The sequence below is a fragment of the Rattus norvegicus genome, chromosome 2 (genome assembly GCF_021556685.1).
Source record: "Rattus norvegicus strain SHRSP/BbbUtx chromosome 2, alternate assembly SHRSP_T2T, whole genome shotgun sequence".
NCBI lineage: Eukaryota > Metazoa > Chordata > Mammalia > Rodentia > Muridae > Rattus > Rattus norvegicus.
Window position 1 is genome coordinate 25300299 of NC_141535.1, and position 23156 is coordinate 25323454.

A 23156-nucleotide genomic window follows, 5' to 3' on the forward strand; every position below is an offset into this window, starting at 1 on the left:
TCTAGCTTTGCCATCTCCCATACCTATGGCCCATGTCTTATGCATAGTTTTTCAGTGGTGGACAGACCCATACTTGGCTATGCCAATGCCCTTCTTTATGCTGTCCTTCCTGCAATAAATCCTGACTCCATTTTCTCCCATCGAAGCTCTACTTGATCCTCCAATCCTTACCCAAATCCTAGTTGTACCTCTTCCGCAAACCCTCCCTTCTTCCCCCCATCACAACCCTTACAAGATGGCAATTCAGAGACCCAGGTGTCTTCTGTGTTGTGGTTTCTGTCCTCAACAAGGAATTCCAAGGATATGGTCCAGAGGAAAGCATGGGGCACCATACATGGGGACGCTGGCATAGTGGGAACACTGGGACCAAAACTGACACAGGACCACACTGATTGTCAGAAGGCTGGGTAAAGTAGCCCAGCTGTGGGGCAGGAGAAAGGGGAAACAGGCTTGGTGAATAGCTAGCCACATCCTGTCACAGCCACAAAAAGAAAAAGCCATGCCTGATGTCCAATTATTCTACAATTTCTTGACTCTTTGTTCTGAGATTAAGAGGCTTGATCTCTGGGAATTCATCTTGCTTGCAGCAAGGGTCCTTGAGAAATCTGAAACCAGGAGGTTCAAAGGAGTCAGTAGTAAATGTTCTCTGATGGGCGTAAGAAGTTCAAGCAGAGCTCAGTCTTCTCAGGAAAGAATTTCATATCTAGTCTGCACTCCTGTGCAGATGAGACATCGAGCTCCCTCCTTTATAAAGCATAGAACAAGTACTCTTGTGCTTGGCACAGAGAAATAATCTCATTGTGTAGAGCATTAAAGAACATATGTGTAAGGGCTAGAAAGACAGCTCATCAGTTAAAAGCACATACTGCTCTTCCAGAGGATTTGAGTTCAATTCCCAGCAATCACCATTTTAAGTCTACCCCCACACAGACTCACACATGTGCATGTGATTAAAAATAAAATAAGTTTTTAAAAGTGTGTGTGTGTGTGTGTGTGTGTGTGTGTGTGTGTGTGTGTGTGTGTGTGTGTTTTCCAAGCCAGCTTATGTTACATAGTGAGTCTAGACAGCCTTGGCTACAGAGTGAGGCACTGACTCAAGAAAAGAGAAAGAAAGAAAGAAAAGAAAGAGAGAAAGGAAGAAAGGCCACAAGAACAAACCAATGTGTGCCATTAGCTTTGGGCTTACAGATTATACAGTGTGGGAGCCTTATTGGATTTGGGCCTGGTTGCCTTGTCACTGTGTGGCCTTAGTCTTAGATTGTAGGACTCTCCCTGTAATTTACGGCACAAGAAGTTTGCATTCATGGAATGTTTTCAGCCAGAACAAGACCCTTCTGGGTCTCCAGCAAGGTTTGACCCCTGCTGAGCCCTGCCCTTACGTGTGGAAGCCTTTTGTTCCCAACTGGCAGTCTGGCCTGGTACTTCTCACCTGAGTCAGAATTAGGCTGGCCTTCCAGGTTATTTTCCTAATTTATTCAGGCCACATAGTCAGTCCTTTGTTACTGAAGTCTCAGCCAGGGTTCCCCACTGTGCTTCGCAGATACCTGCTAAGTGGTGTACTTTGGATATATAGTTTGGTCAATAAAGAAACCAGAGCCTCTTTCTCTTCTGGCTTGACACGAATAACCTGTGTGTGTGTTTCTTTCATCCCACAGGCTTTCGTCCGATTCTCGGTACCCTGTCGATGCAGGCGCTGACAATACAGTCCATATTCTGATAGATAGCATTGTAATATTCAGTAAAAGGTGTTCAGCCTATGTTGATAACCCACTTTTCCAACATTTATATTTTAAAGAATTAGCTTGGACAGTTGGGCAGCCTGGCAAATCTGAAATGTGAGGCAGTCCAGGAACCTAGAAACTCATCCAGGAACTGATGTAAAAACTAAATACATCCAGATATAGAGGTACACTCCGTTGAGTCCCGCACTTGAGATGCAGAGGTGGGTGATCCCTGGGAGTTCGAGGCCAGCCTGGTTTACATAGTGAGATCCAGGCTTGTCAGGGCTTCATAGAAAGATCTTGTCTCAAAACAAACAGAGGGAAGGGCTTGTCTGGGTTTTGATACAAACCCAGGCTGGGGCCTCAAACTCTTCATGCCTCCACCTCCCCAGGTGCATGACACCACACCCCTTTTGTGCAGAGCTGAAGACTGAACCCACCGCCCCTAGCACCCTAAGCAGGCACTCTGCCCGCTGATCCACATTCCCCGCCCTGCAGGACAATTTTTGTTAAGATCAAACTGTCTGGATGCTCCGCTTCAATATAAATAGAAAAACAACCATATTCCTGAGGGTTCTGGTTTAAAACTGGGTCTTCGTTGTCACCTCCTTTCTCTGTTGTTCACTGATTTTTTTTTCAAGCAGGGATCACCAATGAAGAGTAAAGTCGAATTCCTTGTTTGATTGGTTTTGTTTCTCGAGGCAGGGAACTTACTGTAGACCAAGCTGGCCTCCAACTCAGAAATCTGCCTGATTCTGCCTTCCAAATGCTGGGACTAAAGGCATGTGCCACCATGCTGGCTGTAATGCCTAATTTTTTTTTTTTTTCCGGAGCTGGGGACCGAACCCAGGGCCTTGCACTTGCTAGGCAAGCGCTCTACCACTGAGCTAAATCCCCAACCCCGTGATGCCTAATTTTTAAGTCTGTCCTTTCTATGCCATTGTAATTCCATCTCAAACTGGGTATCTGGCTCTTATCTGTCCCCTGGACTTCTGGGTATTTGAGGCTCTAACAAGCCTTTCTCTCAAAGATCAAATCTGGCCAAATTCAGATGGCTGGCCTTCAGCTCTGCAGACCTGGAACAAAGATATCCATCGAAATGTGACTTGTTGGAATCTGTTTCCTTTCATGGACCGTGTGGCTTGTGAGTGATTTCTGGGAAATGCTGGCTGCAAGGTATGATCTTCCTGTGGATTTCAGAAGCTGACCCCCAGGTAGTATGCTGCCAAGTAGAAGCAATGAGGGGTGTCGAGCCCTGTGGGCTGGCCATTGTCCCTGCTCTTCCTGAACCTGCCTGTTTGGCACATGAAAGCATTGCCTGATCTTCCTGAAGCCAGAATGCTGGCAGCCCCCGCAGTCAGGTGTGCGGGGTGGGAGAGCAAGGGAGCTTAGGTGGTTTTGTAGTTTGCCTTTCAACACAAATGCAAAAGCTAGAGAGAGGGAGCAGGAAAACAGCCAGGCTTTGAAGCAAGCCAGCCTTCAGCTCTGTCCTTGAGCCATTCTGAGTGGAATGGAGTAATTGTCTGCTTGGAGACCTACAGACTAGCACATGGCAAAGAACAATTTGTACCTGGAATATATTCATTAGCTTGCATGTCAAAAGGCCACATGTAGATAGAAACCATTATCCTGGCATTCTCATAGCCTAGGAGCCTTGAGACCTGAGGTGCGGAAATTTACATGCCCTGTGACTCTGACATATTCTCTCTCTCTCTCTCTCTCTCTCTCTCTCTCTCTCTCTCTCTCTCTCTCTCTCTCTCTCTCTCTCTCTCTCTCTCTCTCTCTGCAGCCCTGACTGGCAAACAGGACAACAGGGGGCTTGGGGAAAATGGTGGAAGGGGATAGCCTAGACTCCTGAGGACTTGGGTAGAAAGACAAACGGGGAAGACAGAGGACTGTGCAAATAAGCACTCTATTAAGACCTATTCTTGGCGTCTTGGGACCCTCCTACTGGTTTAGCTTAAATTGAGAGGGGATTTGGTTTGCCTCACAGGCGGTTTCTTCCCACTCGATTCACAATTACAGCTTTCTTTATTGTCATTAAAATACATTAAATGTGTACTTGCTGCGGGGTGGGAGGGATGTATGGCTTTCTGTTGAAAGCTACATAAAAACAATGTCCACAGCCTGAAGTCAGTGGAAAGAGCAGCAGATCAGAAGGCACGGGTTTCCTTCTTGGGTCCAAGTTGGAGTGTTCTTTAAAACCTCCAGTTAACAAGAGACAGACAGGAGAGCAATCAGGATTAGAGGACAGAGTGTGCCCGGGCAGATGATGGCCCAAACTGGAACCTACAGGTGAAGGCCTATGGGAGCTGAGGTGGAGGAGGGGGCTGCAGGAGTCAGCTAAGATCTCCCACATGTCCTCCTCATGCCCATTGCTATCCCAGCCTTCTGCTTCCAAGCATGTGTTTAGGATCTTACTACTAACTCCTCATGTTCTCTCTCTCAGTTGGAATTCTCAGGGGATAACATTAGGGTCTCAGCTGCTCAGCTGAGGCTAGACAATAGTTTTCTGATTTTCCCAGACACTCAGCAAGAGGACACAAAGGTGAGCAAAAGTGGTCTGCGTCTGCCCTGATGATGGATTTCACAGGCCACAGTCAAACAAGATCAGTCCGGAAACACAGAGCCCTCCTACCTTCCTAGAGAGCTTGTGCGAAGCTTGTCCTGTCACTGACTGGGCATCCATTGATCGTTTACCATAAGTCACATAGGCACCAAACATCTGAGGTAAATAAGATGAACTTTGCGATCTTACAAAACCCTGTCTAGTTGAGTAGCTTTTGAGCAAGGGATGCTACGGGGAGGCACAGGGAGCCTCATATTGGAAATGGGAACTTGGCGTGGCTGAGAAAGTCAGAGGAAGGGTTCCCATAGGAGCTGACAACTGAGGTGAACTCAGAGGTTAAGGAGTTTGTCAAGCTCCACCCACAGATGAGGACTGGTCAGGAAGGGCTGGGGCTGCTGAGCAAAGAAGTTGGAATGCAAACACGTAAGTTGGAGCGTCTGATGCTGGGTTCTAGGACATGGAAAGTCACCACAGAGTAATCCCTAGAACATGAAGCTTAAATAGGAATATAGAAAAGAGAAGTTAAAAATGTTCAGAGAATCTTGAAGCCTTGCAAGTAGTCCCATAGGATTTCATGAAGACTTGCAGGAGTCAATTAATTACAGCAAGTAAACGTTTTCAAATTTAAGAACAAGCATTCAGAAGACAAGACAGAGCAAGGAAGAGCTGGATGTGAAAGGGGTAAGGCCAGGGCAGGAGGTGGGGGAGAAAAGAGCTAGAAGCAGGAAACATGGATTCCCATCCTGGATCTATCCTTGGAGTGTTTGTTAAAATCCTCAGTTGCAGGTGGGACATACTAGAATCAGAAGCTCCTGGGCTTGGGGGCAGTGCTGACATGCAGATGCCCAAACTGGAAGGGGAAGGTCTTTGGGGCCACTTGGAGTGCTTAGACCACAAGAGTGACGAGACTTGGTGATGGACTAGTAGGGAAGAGAAATTGGCTCACACGTCCCAGGCTTACAGACTGAAGGAGAGAGGCTCTGAGCCCCCACAGGAGAGCTCAGGGCAAAGGCAAGAGCTGGTGCCCAAGCAGGGAGCGTCTGCTGGGCACCTGGTGTGGGCAGAGCTTCTGTGTCTCTGCATTTGGGTGCACAGTCTAAAAGGCTAAGATAGAGGGTCAGATAGGCTGTCATAGAATGAGGGAAAAACTGAGACCACAGGTCAAGAGGAATGAGGGAATGAACAAGTCTGTGATGTGGAGAGGTTGCCCAGCTGGAGATGAGGGGCATTGCAGAAAAACTCACTCACCGAACATGCAAGGCAAACCCCTAAGACTAGCTTCTCAGGCCTATCCTTCCACTTGGGAGTGTGCTCAATCTGAGACAGGACAAGTCACTGCTCCCAAGAGGATTACTGGACTTAGTAAGACTTTATCAGTCCAGGCTTAAGACACACTGTAGTTTCAATGTTCAAGAGCCCCCTCCCTCATTCCCTCCTCTGTGTGTGTGTGTGTGTATGTGTGTGTGTGTGTGTGTGTGTGTGTGTGTGTGTGTGTAACTGTCTGTGCCTCTGTTTGTCTGTCTGTTGTCTGTCTGTCTGTCTAGGTCCCCTGAAAGGTGGCTATTCCTGGAAAGCACCAATCCTGGGCTGTCCCTCTTAAGATCTGTGAGGTTTCTGCCCAGTCTGTAACTCCTCTGTTTGCTCCACATTCTCATATTTTTGCTAGTCTCTATTGTGGATTAAAGACACTGTATGAAGAAACAACACTCCTAGAAAAGAACACTTTGACCACTAGACTGGCTGAAAGGAAAAATGTGATGATGATGATGATGATGATGGTGATGGTGGTGGTGGTGGTGGTGGTGGTGGTGGTGGTGGTGGTGGTGGTGGTGGTGGTGGTGGTGGTGGTGGTAATGGTGGTGGAGGAGGAGGAAGAGGAGGAAGGAGGAGGAGGAAGGAGGAAGAAGAAGAGGAAGGAGGAGGGAGAGGAAGAGGAAGAGGAAGAGAAGGGTGTATAGGAGAAAGACAGGAGAAACCATGAGGGCTCCAGTGAGGGGTAAAGGGGTCGCCAGAATGGTGACCTGCTTTCTCAGTGGGCAAAGGAAGAGAAGACTTATCTGGGCACAAGCACAGTTTATATGGAGCCATGGGACAGTTTTTTGAGAAGGAGGAGGACATTTTTCGTGTCTGAAAAATGTGGGCTTCCCAGCTGGCCACCATTATACAGAGCTGTCCAGGGACCAGGGACACGTGAAGGACAGACCACCACATATTTAGGCGTGGAGAGTACAGCAGCTGACGTGTCTATATTTGGTATAAAAGTGATTAGCAAACAGGCCCGGGACTGTAATGCTGTGGGAAGGACTCGTCTGGAAAATGTGTGACCTTGGGTTCCATCCCACTGAAAAAAGAAAAATCCCACACATAGTCCAATATTTCTGTAGCAAAGCACTGGAGTTGGGGGTGGGAGGAGCCATGATTTCTTCTTTGATAAATTAAATCCAGAATAATGTACTAAGAGTACACAGTGGTTGTAGTTTCAGCAAACAAATGCAGAGTTTGTTTTGTTTTGTTGGGTTTTTTCATTGTTGTTGTCTCTTTGCTTGCTTGGGGCTTTGTTTTGTTTTTGTCTAGGTTGTTGGTTAGTTGGTTGGTTTGAGTTTGGTTTGGTTTTCCTTTGGGTTTTACATTTCATCTGGCCTAACCTCACTGTGCACACACGAGTGTGTGATGAGTCTACCCAAGACCACAGTTTCTGTGCCCATGGAGTATTCTCTAGCTTAGAGAATAAACACGGTCATGGGGAACTCCCACAAGGGGGAGATGCTATGGCCTCCAGGTGTGTGAGCCACTCCCCCTAGCTGACAGCCAGCAAGAATCCAAGCCTCTAACTCAGCTTCTACAGACACAAAGGAATTATTTGAATTACTCCTCCCCCCACCAGGTCAGAGATGGACCCCAGACCTGGATGGCACCTCATGAACTCTTGTGAGTTCCCAAGAATAGGTAAGTTAATAAATACATATTGTTTCTAGTCTGCTGCATTTCTGGTTTTATTACTGTGCAGCAGTGCACAATTAATGCCAATGTGGCAGTTGAGTGACAGCAGCCAGGCTCCAAAGACACTTTACTCTCAGACTGAAGCATTCTAAGCACTTGTGTAAGGCTGTTTCTGAATGACAGTAACGTGTAGATGAGTACGCTGGGTAAAACAAATTGTCCATCCCAACGGGAGTGGGCTTTGTCCAACCAGCTGGCAGCCAGAGAGAGACGTCTCGCCCTCTCCCAGTTCTCAGGCCTTTGAGCTCAAGCTAAAGAGAACTCAGAGGTTCTCTGAGTTCTCCAACTTGGCTGTTGTCTATGGTGGTCTTCACACTTCCTGGACCCTGTGATATAATCTGCCAATTCACATCCATCAATCAGGTCTCAGGTCACACAATTGGCTCTGTTACGTTGGGTAAACTAATGCCAGCCATATACAGATGCCATCACACTTCTGTAAGTTTTTCTTCCTGTCTGCAAAGTTTCAAAATGAGAATGGGGGTAGGGCATGTTCTGGAGCTGGCAATTGTCAGGAGAAAGATGGAGAACTTTCCTAAGGCCAGGGGTTAGGGACACCCAACACACAAGAGGCTGAGGCAGGAGGATCTTGTTTGAGAGCAACTAAGGCTACGTGGTGAGTGCCTGCCTCAAAGCACAAAAACAAAATAAACTAAGCTCAAAGAAGCTTCTCTCTTCCCTTCTCAGGGAATCCACTTCTTTAAAATCGGGGTTTAAACACACGACAGATGCTGTACTTAAGCATAATAATAAATCTCTTACATTACAGATTTATGCTCTATAAACACTGCCCTGATAAAGTTCAGCCTTAACCTTTGTTCTGTAAATGTTTCCTAGTTTCTCTGCTGCCGCGTTATAAAAACAAATGTCAGCATGAGTGTAGGCTTTTCATAAAACTCAGCAGCTCCACGGACAGCCTGTAATCCGCAGGCACAAAAGACCAGACCACAACTTTTTCAACTGGAAATCATTTCAAGATACTTTTTTGATGTTCCCACAGAACAGGGACCACTCTGGATATTGTGTGACATCAGTTAAATGGTCTCCAAACTGGCTTCCAGGGAAATCATACAAAAGTAAGGTGTCACCTTGTATTAATAAGACTTCTGATAACTCCTGTGTTAGGGTTTCTATAACTGTGAAGAGACACCATGAGCACAGCAACCCTTACAAAGGAAAACGTTTAGTTGGGTCTGGCTTACAGTTCAGAGGTTTAATCCATTCTCATTATGGTAGGATACATAGTGTCACACAGACTTGGTGCTGGAGCAGCAGCTAAGAGTTCTCCGTCCAGATCTTCAGACAGCAGGAAGAGAGTGACTTTGGGCTTAGCTTGAGCATTTGAAGTCTCAGAACCCACCCCAGTGACACACTTCCTCCAATAAGACCACACCTCCACCTAGTGTCACTCCCTATGAGCCTAAAGTGAACCATTTTCATTCAAGCCATCGGCAGCTACCAAGTAGCTTTTTCCCAGTTTGCTGCTTCTGATGTGACTTAGTAGATAATCTTAGAAGCCCACAAGGCGGTTTGCAACCAGTTGTGACTCCAGTTCTAGGGGATCCATTGCTCTCTTTTGGCCTCCTCCCTGGGCACCAGGAATGCAGGTGGTACACATACATACATACAAGCAAACATTTATACACTTAAAACAAATAAATCTTATTTACTTTGTTAAAGAAGCGGTGTTGTCTTGGAATATATGCAGATGGTTTTGACCTTGTGAATAACCTGAACACCATTAGCATTTAAACACTGGTTGAAATTGGCTGGAGGAAATTTTTGTAACAGGTCATATGCCAAGCTGTATATGTAACTATTAAGACAGCTAGTGTCTGCTTGGGATTTGCTTACTGACAGACTCTTAATTTACTTTGAAGGACTTTCTTCTCAGACAGCCCTAGTGGGGGCTGGCTTCTCAGCCATTGTGAGGGAGCATGATGATCTGCTCCTCACCAACCAGAAAACCATGGCAACTGCAGTTTCCTGTGCAGCTTCAAGGATGAGCAAATGAACCAAGTTAAGCCAGTCAGCCCATGAAATTAAATAGTCAATTATTACTTTAAACTTTTTTGAGACAGGACTGAGAACTCATTATGTTGATCAGGTTGGCCTTGAACTCACAGAGATCCATCTGCCTTTGCCTACCTCAAATTAAAGGTATGGCTACCATACCTTTAATTTAATTTTTGCAGAGTCCTTCTTCCAATAGTTTTGAGATTTTGAGACTGTAATACAGAAAATATGGACTAAAACATGATGAAAGCAAGAGATAACCTTTTCAATTACATTTATATAGATTCTTGCTAGGAAGCCCAAGTTTGCCTGAAACTGGAGATCTTCCTGCCTTTAGCTCCTGAGGGTTAGGATTATAGGTCTGTGGCCTGCCTCTGTGTGATTTTATTCATAGTCTTGAAGAAATTGAAGAAAACTTTGTATCTATGAAAGGAGTAGATTATGCTACACAAAAGAAATATTAAGGCGTCAAGAAAGTAATTAGAAATTAAGAAATGTGCTGCTAGTATTTTAGTAAATCCTTAATAAATTTGAAAGGTAAATCTGACAAAATCTTACTGAAAGTAGAAAAACATAAATACCAAAGCCATGAATAATAAGAAAAATCATGGGCATATGATTAATCTAAAGCATTAACATGCAAAATAGAAAAGCACCCTTTGCAATGAGTAAATGAAAATAAATGCATTACCAAGAAAAGATACGAGAAAAATTCCTAGAATTATAAAATAAGACTATTAATCATAAGAGGTCCTATCACCGAAAGCACAACAGAAACATATTCAAAAGATAAGTCCTCTTTGTCACCGAAGAAAAGCACATATTATTGTAGAGTCTGGAAGAAATAGAAATCAAACCATAGATGTGAAAATGATCTCTGAAATACAAATCACATCCCACTTTCCTGACACATATTACTCTTCATTAACGTTTTAGGGAAATTATAAAACTGCTGAAGATAGCTTAGCATTTTGAGAAATTCTGTAGCATGATGTAAGCATGATAGCGAAGATGCCCTGATTTAAAGAGACCTGGAGAGCAGGGGTGTAAGCCGAGAAGGGAGGTCAGGATGGCACTGTCCCCTGTCACTCTTCCTAGTAATAGGTCAGGTTAACTGTCTGCATCCATTATATGCTGGACCCTGAGTAACTTTTTTTTTTTTTTTGTTTCTTTTTTTCGGAGCTGGGGACCGAACCCAGGGCCTTGCGCTTCCTAGGTAAGCGCTCTACCACTGAGCTAAATCCCCAGCCCCCTGAGTAACTTATAAGGAACAGAAATTCAGTCCCTGCATTCGGAGGCTAAGACCAGGAGCCCAGTTTGTTCAGATGAGGGCTTTCTTGGCACGCTGTGGCATGGTGGAAGGTGGGTGAGCAAGCTCGCTCTCACTCTGATCTCACTGATAAGGAAAAGCCTAGGGTCCTGGCTCCCTCTTAAGGACTCGCCTCTTAGTAATGTTACTAGCTGTCATTTTTGTGTCATTGTGACAGGATGCCTGCCCACAGCAACTGAGAATTTATCTTGGCTCACTGTCTCAGGGTTTCACCTTATCCTAGCAATAAAGGAATAAAGGCATTGTGGCAGGAGTGTGTGGCCAAAGATCTTTGCATCACAGTGAACCAAGAAGTACACACACACACACACACACACACACACACACACACACACACACACACAGAGAGAGAGAGAGAGAGAGAGAGACCCAGAAAGACAGAAACACACACAAAGAGAGAGAGATAGAGAGACAGAGACAGAGAGACAGAGAGATAGAGAGACAGAGACAGAGAGACAGACAGAGACAGAGAGACAGAGACAGAGATTGAGAAGTATTGAGTATAACCTTCAAAGGTCTAACCCAGGAACCTATTCCCATCAGACTGGTCCCATCTTCAGAACTCCCTAAACAACATTATCAGCCGAGGATTAGGAATTCAAGACCATGAGCCTACAGGGAACATTTTGGATGGAAACCCTAAAACCATTCATTACCCGGACAGAATCTGCATTCTGGGAGAGTTATCATTTAAGCCATAGTACTAGTTGACTACATATAATTTCAGGATGCCACATAGAACTACCAAACTTTTATGATGAATTTCTAAAGCTCAAAAGTCTCCCTTGATAAAGGACTATATTTCTATTGATGATGCTTTTCTTTGCTTCAGTTTTTCTTAATATTGTCAATGCCTTTACAATTTAAAAATGAAATTCTTTCCTTTAAGAGTCTTAGCCCCAAGTTAAAAAAAAAATCGCAGCCCTAATTTATGTTGTTTACTCTCCTGACATTTTACAAGACAATTTTATGAAGACCTAACTGTTCCATGAGTATTAGGAAGATGTAAAATGTTAAAGGACACTTAGGCTGGGCAGACTTGAAGAGAATACCATTTGAGAAACAAGATATAATTAGAGATCACCAGGGATATGGCACAAAGTGTACTCAACCCCACTTCTTCCTGCTCAGCAGAGAACAAGGTGCCTCGGTAAGATATGAGATTAATCAAATAGAAGGAAAAATAGTAATTTTAGAAGGATCGAATGTTCCTGGTTAGAGCGATCAAAACTACAAGACATAACTAAAACATAGTCAAATCCATTTCAGCTGAAAGCTATGCTTTCTGTGTCTGGATTAACTAGAATCTAGTGTTTTATTTTTGTCTTGTTGATTTCCAAGAACATTTGCCCAAATGCTCTGTAAACGCATTTGTTCCTTATGGGAAAACATTATATCTTGTGACAATTATGACCTTTAGCTTGACGTTCCCTCCAAATAGGACCAAAACAAGACCAGGAAGTAGGTAACTTATTTGGGAGGTTATCCTAGGATGCAAAACATAGGAGGAGTGGAGAAAAGCAGAGAAAGAGGAACCAGCCTTTGAAAAGGTACGTTCTCCAGGACCCCCGTTGAAGGAATCAGAGAAAGGACTGGAAGAGCTTGAAGGGGCTTGAGACCCCATATGAACAACAATGCCAAGCAACCAGAGCTTCCAGGGACTAAGCCACTACCTAAAGACTATACATGGACTGACCCTGGACTCTGACCTCATAGGTAGCAATGAATATCCTAGTAAGAGCACCAATGGAAGGGGAAGCCCTTGGTCCTGCCAAGACTGAACCCCCAGTGAACGTGATTGTTGGGGAGAGGGTGGCAATGGGGGGAGGATGGGGAGGGGAACACCCATAAAGAAGGGGAAGGGGAGGGGTTAGGGGGATGTTGGCCTGGAAACCGGGAAAGGGAATAACACTCGAAATGTAAATAAGAAATACTCAAGTTAATAATAATAATTAAAAAAAGTAAGACATTGCAGGTAAAAAAAAAAAAAAAAAAAAAAAAAAAGGTACGTTCTCCAAATGGCTGTTAGGTCATAGGAGACTGGCCAAAACTGGAGGTAGCTTAGGGAATGTGGCACAAGACTCGTCCAGCATCAGCTAAGTGCACTTACCTACAATCTCCCCCATCCTAGAGGGTCTTTATAAAAGCTTCCTGAGCTGTGCGATCCAACCCAGTGGCCCCCAAGCCTCAGGCCCCATTCATGATATCAAGAAATAGTTGTCATTTTTTATTTTAATTGCATCCCAAGGCCTCACCTCATTTTGCATGTGTGTACATCCTGTGATAGAAGCCACCCCATACCAACATAAACTTAGGAGCTGCTTTTGGGGGCCCTAAAGTTATCTTCAGGAATGCAGAGAGGTGAGCCTTAAGCTGGATTTGGAAGTAGAAATGTGAAAATGTCCTCCTTCTCTGCATTTCTTCTTCTTCTTCTTCTTCTTCTTCTTCTTCTTCTTCTTCTTCTTCTTCTTCTTCTTCTTCTTCTTCTTCTTCTTCTTCTTCTTCTTCCTCCTCCTCCTCCTCCTCCTCCTCCTCCTCCTCCTCTTCCTCCTCTTCTTCTTCCTCCTCCTCCTCTTCTTTTCTTCCTCCTCCTCCTCTTCTTCCCTTCCTCCTCTTCCTCTTTTCCCTCCTCTCCCCACTCCTCTTCTTTTTAAGAATCATCGGTGTAGACATTCCAGCAGTCCATTTGCATCCTGTCCTTCAAACTCATGAACCAGGAACACGCCTTCCTACCTAAGCTGCCTTGAGTTGGGTTTGTGGTCCCAGGCACCCAATCCACCTGTGGAAAGCTGTGCTCAGAGGCTGCAATCACAAGGATGGTAATTTATTCTAATTCCAAGAGGGGGGGGGAGAGACTTGAAGAGCAGTGGATCAAAGGAGGAAAGTGGGGCTGCTTTTAAGAGGAGGAGGTAGAAGGGCCTTGGTCTCCCTCCCCAGAAAATATACATGACCATACATGGTACAGATAGGATGTCAAGGCTAGATGAGCACCTTTGCTTTTGTGTGCCTGGAGTGGCAGGCTATGGCTTTTTGGCTCCTGGGGTCTGTTGTTGCCATACTGGAGGCTGAACCAGGAGCCTCATGTTAGGTCAGCATTCTACAGCTAAGCCATATTCCACCAGGACTTTTCCTTTTTGTTTTGAGATGTGGTCTTGCTAAAGTACCCTGACTGGCCTAGAACTCATTCTGTAATCCAGGAAGAGCTGCTCCCCTGAGTTCTAGGATCACTAACACGAGACACAGCTCCCAAACTAGAATGCATGCTTGGCTGTCATGATAATGTACACATTGCTACAGAGAACGCTAACCAATTAACCGTAGTGCTTGAATTCTTTCAGAGTACAGTGTGTCCCATGTCCCCATAACACATCTACCATCCTCTCTTTCCTAAGCCTTGAGACTCTTTCTCCTGATCCAGCTTTAATGGGACTGTCAATCAGTCATGGATACAAGATGCTCATCCTGAGACGCTGCTGGGTGATTTCCACGGGGCATAAACAAATGTCTGCTTACCCCAGATAGAGAACTGACAGACCAAAGATATCATTCTACTAAGTCCTATTGGTGACACAGTAAGTTTAATTGTACCTCCTGACCGTAACGTGGGTGGGGTGGGTACTTAAAAGAGCATGCGTGTGCTCGAGTGGGCAGCACATACTAAAAAGAGCATGTGCGAGTTACTAGCTGTACCAACAAAGAAGCAGCTTGCTTCCTTGGCAACTATTAACCTTCTGTGACCTTGAGGAGAAAGAGGCCTTGTACACTGTGAGCCTTGAGCGCCCTCCTCCCCTTCCAGAAGGCAATGTTAGTGGGCCAAGCTTTCAGAGTCTCATGCCATTAATCAAAATAGCTCTGATTTCAAGACAGAAATTGCCATGTCACATCCAGAGGAAAGAGTTCCACTACAAAAATTCTGATGCAGAAGAATGATTCTAGATTCATGGAGCTAGGGGTTTTCTTTAAAAGACAAGGCATTTAAAGAAATATATACCGTTAGTGACCAAATGACTGCTACCATACTAAGTAATACGTGAACTTGCACAAGGAGCTAGTAAGTCACGATGAGGATGGTCTACAAAGGTTCATGGGGGTTGGGGGAGCAAGCTTCCAAGGAAGTTTAAGAGGTAGAAAAGCAGAGAAGGAAGAAAGGACAGGGAAGCAGAGCCCTCAAGGATTCAAGGATTCTGGAAGGATTGTGTCCGTTCATTTACAGGGCTGGAAACAACGCAGCCTGTGGCTCCACCCACACTGAGAAGCATCTTAACGGTGGCCAGCATGGCAGTCCAGCGACCACTTGGTTGTTGGAAAAATCTTCCTCTTTCTAAACTTCACTTTGGGAGGTACCAGCTTTGCACAGTGGCAATGTCGTACCCAATGAGGTTTATCCGAGGCACATTTGTCGCTAATTGAAACTTTGCGAGTTATCTTACTGCGCATGCACGTGGGAAGCAGCGGTATGAGTGACTGTCAATATCAGATGACCTCCTGAATGCGTGTGTATTGTTGACAGAGGCAGAGCCATGCCAAGGACCCCAGTGCCTCAGACCCATGGGAATTGGCAGAGCCTTTCCAGGAGTAAGGCTCGGGGGATGATGGTAATTAAAGCCCCCTTCTGATCCAAGTACAAATGTTGGCAGAAACCTTAGCTCCTTCCTCCCCGATAACTGTAGCCTGAGATTGATCCCCTACAGAGACCTCCTACCAAAGCTAGCTACGTCCTCCTCCTTGCGCTGTACGTAATAAAAATGCCGGCGATGTTCTGGGTTGCTGTGGTGCAGCTCCATCAGAGCATGAGCAATCTTAGCTCTTCTGGACATGTGTCTGTGTGTCTGTTCCTTGCAGCCTCCTCAGTCAGGTCAAGGCCCAGCCTTGCTTTATATGACACAGAGGTTGTGAAAGCTGTGTACCATGTGACTTATCACTTACCGGTTCCAGACGCTTCAAAAACAAATGAAGTCAGAAAGGGTCTCTAAAGGGGTGGGGCGGGGGCAAAAAGGTGTGGCTTGGTTTTGCAAAGAAAGACAGATATTTCTACAAACTTTAGAAACACATATCATATTATATTAGTATGAGTCCTTATAGTCCATTTTTAAATTTCATGCATAAAATTATTTCCTTTGTGTTAGGAACAAAATTGTAAGTTATATTAATTATTAGTTAATTTCTAGTTCTTATTTTCCCTAATCCCCAATAGGTTAAACATTCTTCTAACCCTTAAAACATCAAATTACCCTATCATACAGTGGTTAATTATCATTTGCTAAATATTATAGTAATGTAGAATGTAATAACTATATCTTTTCACCATACTATGATGTAAACACTCTCCAAATCTTCCAAAGCGTTGAAAACACAACTTACAAATACTATGTTCTGTTTGTTTTGAGACCAGACATGGTCTCAAACTCAAATGGATTACGCACCCTCCTTCCAAATAATTGTTTTAGTTATCTCGGGAGGTCTATATGCCTTTACCATCAAGAGGTGCACACACTTCAGACTGAAGGAGTGACTTCATCTAAAGGTCAGATCGTGGTTCTCCCCGATCATGTGCCCAGTGCATCCTGATTAGAGGAAGAGGAAGAGGGTCAAAGTTCCCTAAGGTTCAGCAAGATGTCCTGCAAAATCAGAAGGGCTTGAGGGCTGATGGCTCCCTCAGTAGAGTCCCAGCGTGACATGCTGAGTTCAGCACCTGGCCCCGTGTTAAAAGAAGCAGGCACAGCAGCATGTCTCTTTAATCCTCCCATGAGGAGACAAAGACAGGGACAGGCCCAGAGCTCCCTGGCTAACAGCCAGCCAAGTCGGGAACTCCCAGTTCAGTGAGAGACCCTGTCTCAAGAGAAGGGGTGGGAGGAGTCAGAAACAGAGGCAGAGACAGAGAGACACACACAGACAGACAGGCAGACAGGCAGGCAGGCAAACTGATTGAGGAAGACACCTGATGTCAACTTAGGATCTCACACACATACACATATGTGTATAGGTACCTTCACACACATATATACACAAAACACCTATAGCAGGGGAGCATGCGCGCGCGCACACACACACACACACACACACACACACACAGACACACACAGATGGAGTTGAATTTTAAACTTCTTATCCACACACATGTGGAAATAAGAATTCCAGCTGTCCCTGCCTTTGACACAGTTGTCCCCGCCTTTGACCCTGTTTCTCCCACCTTGCTTCCCAGCTGCTTTTCAACACCTGCTCAGCCTTTCTGTGTGACTGCACTCTAACCCCAGGACCTGTTTCTCCTACTTCCTTGGCCTCCTGTCTTGTTGTTGTTGTTGTTGTTGTTGTTGTTGCTGTTTGGCTGTTTTTTATTTATTTGTTTGGTTAGTTTGTTTTGTTTCTGGAGCTAAGAACTAAACTAAGACTTCATGAACACTAGAAAAATTCTATGCTGATGAGTTACATTTCAGTCCCCTTTCAATATTGAGATTGGGTGTGGTGGTTGGAATAGGTTTGATCCCCATAGAGTCATGTTTGAATGCTTGGCTACAGGAAGTGGCACTATTAGGAGGTGTGGCCTTGTTAGAGGAAGTGTGTCACTGTGAAGGCAGGGCTTTGAAATTTTACATGTTCAAGCTACTCCCAGTGTGAAACAAATCCAGTCACCTCATGGCTGCCTTCAGATCAAGATGTAGAGCTCTCAGCTCCTCATCCAGCATCAAATTTGCTTGCACGATGCCAGGCTTCCCACCATGAAAACAATGGACTGAACCTCTAAAACTGTAAGCCATACCCAACTAAATGTTTTCTTTTTAAAGAGTGTCCTTGGTTGTGGTGTCTTTTCACACCAATAAAAGTCAAACTAGACAGAATCTGTATTAGTCAGGGTTCTCTAGAGTCACAGAACTTATGAAATGGATCTCTCTCTCATATATACATACATATACATACACACACACACACACACACACACACACACACACACATATATATATATATATATATATATATATATATATATATATATATATATATATAAAATGTGGCAAGCTATGAATTGAAAGTCCAAGAATCTAATAGTTGCTTGGTCCCACAAGGCTGGCTGTTCAGCTGGGTTTCCGTATAAACTGGAATCCTGAAGAAGTAGGCTCCAACAGATGTGCTGGCAGAGTGAGTGCAAGCAGCAGGTGAAGAGTGAACAAGCCCTTCCCTCCTCCACTGTCTTTCCTAGACCTCCAGCAGGAGGCCTGGCCCAGATTAAGGATGTACCTCAAGATCTGGTTAAAGGCATTTACTCATCATCCGGATCGAACACATGTGTCCTCACACTTCAGGATCTGGATGGCCTGCCCTCTCTTTCTGTACTGTAGTTCACTCCAGATATAATCAGGTTGACAAGCAAGAATGGTCATCACACAGGGTCTCACTAGATTGCCCATGCTGGACCATTTATAATTCTCCTGCCTCAGTCTCCCAAGTAGCTGGGGTTATATACAGATCTGTGCAACCATGCATGGCAGACTAGATACTTCATGATTGATTTCCCTTCTATTAAGTAGGCAGTTTTCTTGCCCCTCACCTACCTTTCCTACACAACTACCCGAGTTCCCACAAGTAACTGGATGTCATTTTGGTATGAATCATTTAGCAAGCCCAGTTTTCCTGCTTGCAAAATGAAAGGTTGCTTTCAACCGTCTCTTTGAATTAAAAAAAAAAAAAAATGTTACTGCCTTGCTGTAATTTTGGAGACTATGGCCTGTCCCTGATCAGACCTTGGTCCACAGAAGGATGCTCACCAATTGGATGTGATTACATGGTTTCCTGTCACCTGAACTCTTGTAGCAACTGTGGGTTCAAAATGAACCTTCCTGGCTATACCAGTTTGTTTCCTTATTACTGTGGGGAAAAAAAAACTGAAAGAATCAAGGAAGGATTTATTCTGACCATGGTTCAGAGGATTCAGATCATCATGGAGATAGGAGCTGCTCACGGCCATAACTGCTGTCGTGTCTGGTGGCTAATTACAGAGAGAGCCCAGCTGGGAGTCCAGTGGGGTCATGGCTCCTAGGACCTCCTCCTCAGAGATTCACTTCCTCTAGGAAGGCCCACCTCCTAAACGGTCCACAGTTTTCCAAAACAGTACCACTAGGTGGTGATAGGTGTTCAAGCACATGAGCCTGAGGGATGAGGCACATCACATTCAAACCGTAAGAATGATCTAGAACTGCACCAAACTGCACCAAACCCAGAACCAACCTTTCTTCTCATATAAAATCAAACTTATATCACACTCATGTTCTCCTATAGAGTGTGAAACATCTACTGTTTCTCCAAATGAGAGGCCAACACTGGATTAGTAGGAAGGAAGGAAGGAAGGAAGGAGGGAGGGAGGGAGGGAGGGAGGGTTGGAGGGAGGGAGGGAAGGAGGGAAGGAAGGAAGAAGGGAAGGAGAGAGGGAGGGAGGGAGAAAAGAAGGAAGGGAAGAAAGAAGGAAAGATGAGAGAGAGAGAGAGAGAGAGAGAGAGAGAGAGAGAGAGAGAGAGAGAGAATATGAATGATTGGAACAAACACCAATGCCTCAAAAATTCCTCAGCAGACTAGAGAATCAGCCTCATGAAGAAAGCCCTCAAGTTGCTGGCACACAGCCAGATGATCCCTCTCAGAGCAGCCATTGTGGAGTGCTGGCTTCCACTTCTCCAGCTCTGGACACTGTGTGCTACCCATGAAGTCTCAGCTCCACCCATCCAACTCTGAGTGACTTCTGGCCATCTCTGTCCTTCAAATCACTTCCTGAAAAGCCAAGGGTCTGGGGAAAAGTGTCTAATTACACATGTTAAGGGCCTTGGGATGGAGTGGTGTTTTCTCTGCTACAGCTCCAGGATCAGGAAGATGAAAGAAGAAAGGTGTGCTAGCTTTTCTCACTTAGCAGAAACTCACAGGTGATGACCTGTAAAAAAAGACAGGTTAATATGCAAATAGCTTGACGTATTTATTTAGTCAAATTTTACCTGACAGAAGCACCTTTAGAAAAGAGGACCCAAGAGGCTCCAGAGGCAAGACTGAGTCTGTAACACAAGTATGGGGACAGGTGTTTGAATCTCCAGGACCCACACAACATGCCATGGGTGTGGGATGTGGTGGCCACTTGTAACTTCAGAAGATGGAGGCAGAGGGTCCCTAAAGCAAGGTGGGGAATAAGATCAGCCACATTGCCAAGTTCTGGCAATTTGAGAAACTCTACCTCAGTGAGCGAGTGGAAGATAATGGAAGAGAGTCCCTAGCATGAACCTTGGACATCCACATGAGCACACATGCACGTGTGACCATGCATCCAAAACACACATGTGTATACATATGCATGTGCACATGCACATGGAAATGGAAAAAGGAAAAGAGGTAAAACCTACCAGCACTAGACACAGGAGACGCAGACGATGCTTCCCTGCTCGGATTCTTTTGGGCTGTGTGGTTTCCCTTCCTCCTGGGTATAGGACAGCACCTGTATGGAGCGGGAGTCTTTGGAGGAGAAGTAAGTGCCCTTCCTGGGTTTTATGACTCTGTTTGACCATAGCTCTAGTGTCTCTTAATCATCTTGGGAAAGAGGAATTCTGGTTGCTGTGACCTGCTCTGGGGGAGAGAGAAGAGTGAGAGGCGGCAGGAGGAGGCCAAAGGATTTGCTTTCACGGCCTTGTGCTCTCCCTTAGCTCAAAGCTCCCGTTATGACAAATCTGCAGTCTTTGGAGTGGCGCACTTGCAGAGGCAAGATCCTGGCTTCCCTTCATCTTAAATTTGCCAAAATAGGAAAACAGTTTGGGTGCTGGACGGCCAACGACGACGGCTGCTCACTTTGCAGCGTCCTCGCTCATAACTGCAAATTTCACCCATCTCGAGGCTGTAAATACAGTGCGAGGAGCCTCCGGGCTGAGCCGGCACCTCAGTATCCCTTCACCTTACCACTGATTCATACGAACCACTGGGTGCTCTGGTTAATGACAACACAGTCATCAGTGTAGAGACTAATTTACATGGCTCCCCTGCATGACAAAATGAATATTTAGAATGAATGACTCAGAAGAAAAACCATCTTCTGAGTACAGGTTGCCCTTGACTCTACCTGGTACCCAGCTCTGGCTGAAAACTCTGAGCAAAGCTGGTGTTACTTTTCCCGTAACAGCGCAATGTGATTTAGAGATGTGTACATGTGGTAGCTTATCTCGATCGTCAGTTTGATTGCTTCTGGGATGAACTAAGAGACATACCCCATGGAAATTTACAGAAAGAATTAACTGAGGGGGAAGCTTTTTCTCAAGACCTGGCAGCATCTTCTGCTAAGGGCCCCTGTATGAAGCTGTCCGAGGTTGAAGCAGCTTGGCCTGCCTGCCTTCACTTCTTGCTGCTAAGCGAATCTCTTCCGTTGCTGCTTCTGTTGCTGCCACCTTTCCCTGTGCTGTATTGAGATCACCAAAGCGTCCAGATTTAATCAAGTGACTGAGCCTTGTTATCTCATCGTTTAGGAGAGTGAAGCGGAGAGTTCAACATTGGGCTATGTAGGTAGTCATAATAAATAAATAAATAAATAAATAAATAAATAAATAAATAAATAAATAAATGGAACAGAATTTGTTGCTCAAGTCTCCACGATAGTGCAAAAGTAACAATAAAAATGTAAACCAAGGGGTATTGACTGTGTAAGTCAAAGTTTACTGAAAAAAAAAAGTTTACTAATCATCACTAAAAATTCAATTTTGTATAATTTTCGTGTGTCATGTTGTTGAGACCTAGGTAAAATATTAAGGCCTAGATAAAATATTAAGGCCTAGATAAAATATTAAGGCCTAGGTAACTGTTACCTTGCTAGCCTGCCACTACAAGGAAACTTTCAAATGCCAAATTGACTACATATTCTGTTATGTTCTGTGCCCTTGGAAACCAATCGTGACAGAAGTCAGTAGAACTGTTCTGTGTGGTTACCCACAACAAGCTTGGACTCACACCAACCACCCAGCAGCACTTCCTGCACCTGTGTATAAGCTTTTATAGTATTTGCCTTTATAAGCTGCCCCTGAGATGGACCCCAACGTTAGACAGACACCTGTGCCAATATAAGAAACTAGTAAGAGTTGCATTTTGAGTGGTGGTCTAGTTAAGTTTAAGTTCCCAAGGCCTCCCTGGGAACTGACATCCTGCTTAGCAGAAAGAGACATGCGCATGGGTAACTGACACGGCAAGTTAAGACATGGATGTTAGACAAGGCAAGCCCCCTAACACAGTTGATTACCCAACCGATGCCAACAGAACGAATGTGCAACAAAGACCCTAAGGGTCCCGAGGAAATCCCCACTCCTAAATCCTGAATGGCGAAATAACTTGACATAGATTTATGTGGATTTCAGGCTTTAAAACCCTGTAGAATTTTAACTCAATGTCATGGTTCAGTTCCCAACTCGACCGTGGCTCTGGCTGACCAGTCCTGGGATGTATGCTCAGTAAACTATCCCTGTCTGGTTAAGATCGGTGTTCATGAGGTTTGTGAGGTGATTCCTGGACCCCAACAATATTATCCTTATTTTTATTTTCCCCCAATCATTTGAAGATACAAATGCATGCTTAGTGGCAGGCCTTACAAAATTAGACTGGATTTAGTCCATGGGCTAACCTTGGTTCACAATGGCTATGGTTTGACAATCTTAGTCAGAGAGCCAATTTTTTGCACAGAATCCCCATCTTCAGTTCATTTATTTATTCTGTCTGTATATTTGATGCAGTTTGCAACCACGAGAACTTACCATGTGCCAGCCCTGGGCCAGACGGCAGACACAGCAAAGACTGCGTTCTACGCAGGACTGGCAGTGATAAGTTCTCTGGATTAGGGGACAGTTCACGACACCGCTGAGAGGCATGAGACATGTTAAATACTGGACACACCAGGAATCAGTAACATCTAGTCCGACTCTATTAAGTTATCTTAGGGAGACCTGGCCAGGCCTGGCTGTAGTAGGGCCCTATAGGACCACCATATCCCAGCGCGGTAGGCAGCCAAGGCCACAGGAACAATCCAAATGAATACTGCCAATGGCACATAAGTTTCTCACTACTACACGGTGCTACCCACAGCATTTTCATGCATGGGAGCGTCTTCCCCCATATCCGGCCTCTGTCCCTCTTAGCCCTTGTCCCTCCCATCTGACCCCTCTGCTCCCCAGTCTTGATTCTGCTTTGATGTCATCAGTTTATAAAAGAGTATACACAATGCATCGCTTCCTGAACGGTTCAACTTGGAAATCAGTAAATGGTGGCTTCTGAAGCAATGGGGATCTTTTTGGATTTCTAACTTACTGACAATCTACCCGGCTAACACTCTTGGGGAAAGATAATGGAGTCCAAGGACTTCTAAGGAGGGAATGTGCTGTAATGTACTCCAGCAAGGGGAGTCCGTGCTTCTCGGGATCCATGGTTTATAACACAAGCCATTGCATGAAAGCAAGAATAGCATAATCATTTCAAATATTCATTAGATTTGGAATTCCTATCCATCTCACAGTGCCTCCCTCAGTCC